The following is a 7,994-nucleotide window of genomic DNA, read 5'->3' as shown; positions in this document are numbered from 1 at the left end:
GTCAGCAAAGTTACCCAGTCGACCGAGGGTCCTGGTTTGCCTGGGACTTGGGGGAGGCGGCATTTTCTGGGATGCAGGACTTTCAGTGCTCAAAGCAGGGTGAGATGGTCACCCTAGTTCAGAATGATTTGCTACCCTTCACTTTCTCAGCTAGGAAGCAAGCAGGCACCACTGTCCATTGTTGGAAACAATGAAATCCAGCATGAACCGAAGAATCTCTTTATAACCTGTTGTTTCTTCGCGCTTTTTCACGGATTTCCAGATCTTTTTATATAGTCCACCATAAGTCGCAAAATTAACTAGTTAGATTTTATTTATATTTTTCAGTCCCCAAGTTCCAACCAGGGGGAGAAGGGGAATAAATAGTGATTGTGGGAGAAAAAGAGGATGAAGAATCTATTATAATTACTAGGAGGCCTACTATGCGCCAGGTGCAAAGTTCTGCGTTCAGTTCCATCCATGCTTTTTAATTCATTGACACCCTGCCCGCCTCAGTGATCCTAAGAGGTAGGTGGTGTTTTGCCTGTTTCGTAGATGACGAACAGAGAGCTGATAGGTTAGGTATAATTTTAATGGGTTTATGTAATTAGTGGATCTGACAGCAAAACTCTTGATTTCTCTGACCCCCAAGTCCCGTGGTGTTCCTTTAAGACATTTTGCAGACTTAAAACAATGTCATTAATTGAATTCCACACACTTCTGCATAATTGTTATCAAGATAATACATGACTGCTGTAAAATCAATCATGTATCGATGAATAGAAAATGAAAAGGAAAAGTTTTCCCAGTCAATCTGCCCCCTCACTTCCCCAAAGGCAACCAGGGCTATCCATTTTCCTCATGTAACTTTGTAGAGGTGCTCACGCATGTGGATATCTTTCCATGTTGTACACAAAGATCATTCTATTTTAAGTAGTTGAGCCGCCCCTTATTCAGATGCATGATATTCCAACATATGAATGTAGCACATGATTTTAAGTTTCCTCTGAAAGACATTAAGGAAGTTTTCATTTCTTCCCCCAATTCAAACAATACCATGATGTACGTTCGGGTGTATCTGAAGGACAAATTCTAGAAGAGTGTACGCTTAAAATTTTGGTAGCTATTGCCAAAAGTTGTTCAAAATTGTACCAGTGTGTACATTAAGCAACACAGTATGAGAGTCCTTGTTTTGCTCCCATCCTAGAAAGCACTCAGTGTTAGAAAATGTTCTCATATTGACCAATCAGGTAGCTAAAAAAAATGAGAATTCCTTGTTGCTTTAATTTGCATTTCTTTATGCCAGCCAGGAATACATCGGTGAGCGGGGGCAAGATACCTGTCTTCAAGTACCTCACAGTCCGTCAGGCACATAAATAAAAACTGCAGTGAAGTATTACAGGCACCATGGAAGAAGCTCATATAGAATGCTGTGGGAGTCCAAGGAACCACGTGGGCAATTCTGCCAGGATAGGTCAAGGCTGTAGGTCAAATATGACGAGACAAGGGGATTGTAACGGCGGCACTCAATCTTCTAGCACGGACGAACTGATCCTGAATGCTGCAGAGTAGAAATTAAAGGAGTTTTGGAGACAGGAGACTGGGATCCTTCCTGACTCTGTTACTTACTGTGTTATCTCGGGCAATTTCTTTGACCTCCCTGAGCTTTAAGTTCTTTGCCTGTAAAATGGGGATCCTGTTGCTGCTTCTACTGTTCTGCTTCTCCTTTCCCTCCCCCTTCCTTCCCTTTTCTCCTCCTGTTCCCCTTTCTTCTTCTTTTCAAGGAAAGGGGAACTTTTTTGAGGCCCCAGAACCATGAGATTCAGGGGGAGGCTGCCCTGTTGGGGGAGGAAGGAGGGAAGGGGCTGGATTTGACTTTCTTGGGATGCAGGTTGTCGGAGTGACCACATCTTGCAGCAGTTGGTAGCACAAGGTGGCAGGTGACCATACCACTCCATCATCTGGTAGCAGTTGTAGTTCTGGGCAAGTTGGCTGTGAGAAGGCTCGATGACGTTGTCCCTTAGGCGAAGCCCCAAGTGCAGGGTGGACTCTTTCTGGCTGTTCTTGTCTGAGAGAGTTTAGCCATCCTCTGCTGTTTATCTGCAAATATCGGATGCTGCTGGTCAGGCGGGATGACCTTCTTGTCTTGGATTTTGGCTTTGACATTCCTGATGGTGTCACTGACCTCGAGGGTGATGGCGCTGCCCGTCAGGGGCTTCACAAAGATCTGTATCGCTGTGTCCTTGTTGCAGAGAAAGAGCAGGGCCATGTTTCTGAAATGACATTGTTAGGAGGATTACATGAGGGAATGCTGATGTGCAAGTAATTGCTCCGTGTGAACGAACTTCATTGTGAAGGAAAAATCTTCCTGTTCAATAACCAGCTGCCCTTATTTATGAGTCAGAGTACTTCCAAATTCATCCCATTTGGAGTTTTCAAATACGAATCGCTAAGAATAGCGACGTCAGAGCTTGGCCTTGCTGTTTGTGATAAAATCCTTAATGACATAACACACTTATTATTACGTTGTGTAGCTGATATACAGGTCTGACAATTAAGTTCACAAACTCATCCTAGAAAACGTGCTACGTACCTCATTGCTGAATATCACTACAGTCACCTTCGAAGTACTCCCCTTTGGAAGCTGTGCACCGACACCAGCACCTAGTGACCCTTCAAAAAAACAGTTTTGGAACTCTTTTTCTGGAATGGCCATCAGAGCTGGCGTTACATTACCCTTGATGTCCTGAATGTCATCAAAATGTCTTCCTTTCAATAGTTCCTTTATCTTTGGATAAAGAAGGAAGTCATTGGGGGCCAGATCAGGTGAGTAGGGAGGGTGTTCCAATACAGTTATTTGTTTACTGGCTAAAAACTCCCTCACAGACAGTGCCGTGTGAGCTGGTGCATTGTCAAGATGCAAGAGCCATGAATTGTTGGCGAAAAGTGTAGGTCGTCTAATCTTTTTACGCAGCCTTTTCAGCACTTCCAAATAGTAAACCTGGTTAACTCTTTGTCCAGTTGGTATAAATTCATAATGAAATAGTTAACTTGGTTAACTGTTTGTCCAGTTGGTATAAATTCTCTGATATCAAGAAAGGTTAGCAACATTGTTGCAACAAGTTTGCAAACTTAATTGTCAGACCTTTGCATTTACACAGTCAAGGGCAATGATTCCTGAAAGAAAAGGTTTACAAAACTGTTGGAATGAATGCTTTAATGGCAATATAATTGGAAGGTAAAAGAGGTCGGAACTGCATGTTGTGATTTGGAGAGAAGTGTGGTTGAAGCTGTATCTGTGCCTTGGCACTTGTGAGAAACTAGATCATGATGGTCTTCACCCAGGATAGGGAACTATTTAGGATTTATCAATACAATGTTAAATGTTCAGATACCCTGAAAACAGACTTTCAAATGCCTCTACTGTTTTAGTTTTCATTTAATTTAACACATATTTACTGAACTGCTTACCGAGGTGAATAGTCAGTCACCCCTTGGGAAAGGTCCTGGGAGATGTAAGACTGTGAAAACTTTGCTTTTATGACTTCACAAGGTCGAAGGTTCAATTCTCACCTGCGCAAAAGTTTGTTCGTTCTGTTTCCCTTGAGGGAGACCATTTGAATGACCCCCAGGGAGTTCTGGTACTTGGGGAAGGTTGATACATATATGCATGTTTGCAAATGGACAGTGGGGTGGCCCAAACTACCTGTGGATAACAGAACCCATGTCAAGGAGAGTTATCTCCCTTCCTGCTCTGAGGTTGTCTGTGGGATGGCCAGTCCTGCACTCACCACCAGTGTGCCCAAATAAAAGGAGTGTTCCAGCCACTGTGTGGTGCGCCGTAAATATAGCCCAGTTCCTTTTCATAATGTTCAAGGAGAGTTTATACGCTGTAGGAAATGCAGAAGCTTTTCTTAGAAGTCAGCCATCCGAAGCCTCCAACCTGGAGTTCAAGGTGGGCTGAAAGTGGCTGAGTAACTTCCCCAGTGCTCATTGACTTCCCACAAAGACTAAGGCCTGTAGAGGTCGAAAGTAATGGCAAGGTTAGAGTGACTTCTTCAGGGGGAGGTGGGGGCTTTCCAAGTCATTTTTGTGTTGAGATACAGTCTACATACAGTAACCTGCACAAATCTTGAGTATAGGCTGATGAATTGTTCCATATCTCGTATGTAATTTGAAATAAAAATTGAATGCAAACTGTAAAAACACTAACTTTGCATGTATTTTGAAATTAAAAGAGCTGTTTTACAAATAGATTTTCTGATGGTGAATTCTGGATAAATTAGCCAAAGCCAAACTTTTCTCTTTCCCTTGCTCTCTGTGTCTCGTTTTGCTGCTGTTTGAGCACCTGGTTGGTCTGCCCATGTTGAATCCAGCCCTGCCTGACGAGAGAGGGAAGATCAGCTTGCCTTAGTGGTGCTAGAGAGTGTGCCATTGTACCCGAGGGAGCTCCAAGGAGAGAATCAGGCAGAACAATCCCCCAAAACTCTGCCATGTGCTGGAGGCTTCCTCAGCAGTTCTTGTGGGAAGCTAGAGAAGCGGTGACTCTAGGTTTAAAGCAATCAATAAATCAAATGTAACATCTAAGGTAATTTCAGAGCATTCCCTGGAAAACGTGGCTCATTCATTTGCTCCTCTATCACTTAAAACAGAGCTCTTTGTCTTTGGGGTTGATGAGTCGGTATAAAAGCAATTCCAGAGCCAACTGTCAGAGAAAGCAAACTCAATTCATGTCCTAATGACAAGGTCGTGCACCACGTAGAACCGCTTTTAGATGGGCTTTGAGTAAACTCAGATGAAGAAAAGCTCGCATCAGAGAGAGAAAGAGAAAGAGAAAGAGAGAGAAACCCCACCTCACCTGAGACTATACAGGGATCAGAAGCACTTCAGTTCCGGTTCTGGCAGGAACACCAGCAAATAGCCCTGTTTCCATAATCACTGCTTTATATTATTGAATACAATGGGAACTTTAAGGGTGACTGCAATAACAGTTTCTCATGAAAAATTAACAAAGAATTTATGGAAATGTAGGAAAAGTCCCAAAGCAATTAGCTTAGATTTCTCTAGAGCCTGAGAAAAGCCTGGATAATTGCATGCAGAAACTGCATAAAGTGGCTATTTTCATTATCGCTGGATACAGAAAGTCCATTTTCATCACAATGGGATATAATGATGTTAAAGCTAACAGGGAGATATGTTGAAAAAAGGTTACAACAGTTTACCAAATGGTTTGATTTATGTACCTTTGGAGATAGACACTTAAGATTACTGTTAAGGGAACTGGAGAGGTTATCCTTGAAATTTCCAAATTTCATATGATAGAAAAATATAGTTTCTGAAAGCTAATTGTACATTACCACTAGGATGCACAAGAATGAATTTAATTTGTCTCAGAATTGAGAGCTGAATTGTACTACAAGCTGGCACATGAATATCCATTCTGACTTGACTCTGCTGTAAGTTGGCTATTATGCATGTTTATGGGTGCACTTAAGGCTGGGATCCTCTCCCTGAATGTCTTAGGAACCCTGAGGTCCTGGCACCCTATGGAAGCAGAGGAAACATTAGGAAAACCCGCAGGGTCCTTCCTAGGCCTCCAAAGAGATTATACATTATTTAAATGTCGCTATTTTCAGTAAAATACAATGAAGCAAAGGGCATCATCTTTCCTGTCAATATTCATTCACAAGCACTGGCAGTTTAATGACTCTTCCCAAATCCAAGAAAGCCAGCTTCTCCTTGACTGTCTGTAAAGAAATGGGGAAAGAGACATAATACAGTGAGCTTTTATCAACTGTCAGTGTCCTCTGCAATGTCACACACACATACACACACACACACACACACACACACACACACACACACACAGATCTGGATATCCTTTTCTGGCTATAAAAAGCCGTAGTTAAGGCTGCGCTTGGGATTCGAATGATTCTTGAAACCATTAAGTAAATTCGCTCTGAAGCACACAGAATATTAATAACTTGTTAGCTGCAGTGTCAAAAAGATCATACAGTCTCAATCTTATTTGGTAAACACTCTGTTTCAAAAAAAAAAAAAAAAAGGAGAAGATGATTTAAGTGTTTTCAACAAAAGCTTCGGCAGAGGTCCTAGTCTGAATGGACACTGCTGCCTGGGGACCAACGTCAATACAGTTCAAGCTTTGTTAAAAGGACTGAAAAGATCCCCGAGCCTCACGTTGGCACGCTTATGGTCAGCATTAAGAAAATCAATCTAAAATAACAAAACTGCATTCACATCACAGCCTGGCCAATACGCTTCCAGCAGATGTGACAATCATATTTTGACAGTTCAGATAGCTGGTAACGGATGGCAAAAGAAATTTCTATCTGACCTAGGACCTGAGTTGACGCAATTACAGCTCCTCTGTTTGCATGGGCCACATTAAGGATGCAAAACGCGGAGAGAATAAACAGACGCCAGGATCTTGGTATAATCAATGCAAAATGATGCAAGCCCCATCAGTATCATTCTAGTCTACGTTTCATCTTTATTCACTTCTGCGTTTAATAATAGCCCCAAGAATAAATTAAAATCCCTGCAGTCCTCTCGGCCTCCAGCTTGCCATCTTTGTCATCCCAAACACATTTTTTTTTTGAGCACATTATTCACCTGGTTAATGAAAGGAAGTAAGAATGAATAGAAAGCTTTGTTGTAAATGGAACTGATATTTCACTCAAGCATTCTGAGCAGCTCTGACATTCAACACCCTTGTACCTGAAACTTCTGGACATCTCCCATCCAGGCAGGTCAAATAAAGCTGTTCCTTGGGGGATAGTTTAAAACTACTTGTAACATGTTTTGATTTACAGATTATCAATTCTGCTGAGCAACAGAGAGACATATTTGGGAATCGCGTAAACAAATACATTCAACTGTGCTGTGGATTAACCTAAAGTGACACATTTATTTAAAAATCTGCCTACTATTTGTCCTCATTGATTAAATGCCCTTAAGAAAGTAAGTCTGATGAAATGAAAGCCTTTGAGATGCAGCACACCTCCTCCAGTCCTTTTGATGGCTGACACATTCCCCAGAGTGGGAGATTGGACGGCTGATAAGCTACCACTGAATTATAAGCACTTTGTGGAATGTCACCGGCAAATGAAAGATCTACTGTTTTGCTTGCAAAGCAACCGTATGACTTAACAGCACAAAAATGGACATGGTGCAGAATTATTTCATCCTCTGTGCTCCGAATATAAACGACTGTGTACGCTGCGCGTGCATTTTCACGGCAGAGATCAGCTCAGTGCCAGCAAGGCTTGTTCCTGGCTACGGTGCCATTGATCACAAAAATAGAAGGGCCTGCCAAGGACTTTGTCAACATTGTCAGAACTCCAACAGGCATCAGGTGATTTTGCTGTGGCTTATCGTTACCTGAGCTGTAGCAGTTTCGGAGGGGAACGTGGAAGAGGGAATGGCAGTGGTGGCATTGGGGGTGGTGGAGAGGTTAAATAGAAAACTCTTTTCTGCTTGAAATTAGAGGTATAAACAACATCTGAGGTGTAGTGGGAAGGGTGCCAACTGTGGAGTTCAAGCTATGTCTTTTCCTTACTAGCCTTATGGCCTTGAGAAAATCACTTCAATTTGCTGAGCCTCCAGTTTCTTTGGCTGAAAAATGGGGCTAATAATGTTTGTTTTTTTATGGGATTGTGGAGAGGTTGGTGTGAAATAACGTACAAGAAGGTGCTTTGTACACTGTACAGCACCATACAGAGATCAGGGGTCGTCACGGGCTGCACTGAATGAGAGAACCAGGTGAGGTTGGCAACCAGGAGCAGAGCCCACCCCCCCGTCCACGGGCAGTGGGTCCCCACGCAGCCCTCACTGCTGTGCCCTGGTTCTCCTGTCTGCTTTCAGGCAGGATTATGTGCCATTTCTTTGCAGACCATTCCAGGGTAGAACAAAAATCCTGGCAAATTTGCAATATAATTTAGACTTCAATCTAAATGGTGACACAGATGCTTAAGGAGGTTGAAGATCGATCATAC

General features: G+C 42.6%; 1 pseudogene; it reads right to left on the bottom strand.

Moving 5' to 3' along the window:
• Positions 1-1,801: 1,801 nt before the first annotated feature.
• LOC117024636 (ubiquitin-60S ribosomal protein L40-like) lies at positions 1,802-2,248 on the bottom strand (annotated as a pseudogene).
• Between the last annotated feature and the right edge of the window lie 5,746 nt (positions 2,249-7,994).

The sequence above is a fragment of the Rhinolophus ferrumequinum genome, chromosome 7 (assembly GCF_004115265.2).
Source record: "Rhinolophus ferrumequinum isolate MPI-CBG mRhiFer1 chromosome 7, mRhiFer1_v1.p, whole genome shotgun sequence".
In the NCBI taxonomy this organism is placed as follows: Eukaryota; Metazoa; Chordata; class Mammalia; order Chiroptera; family Rhinolophidae; genus Rhinolophus; species Rhinolophus ferrumequinum.
This window is presented reverse-complemented; position numbering and strand designations above follow the sequence as displayed.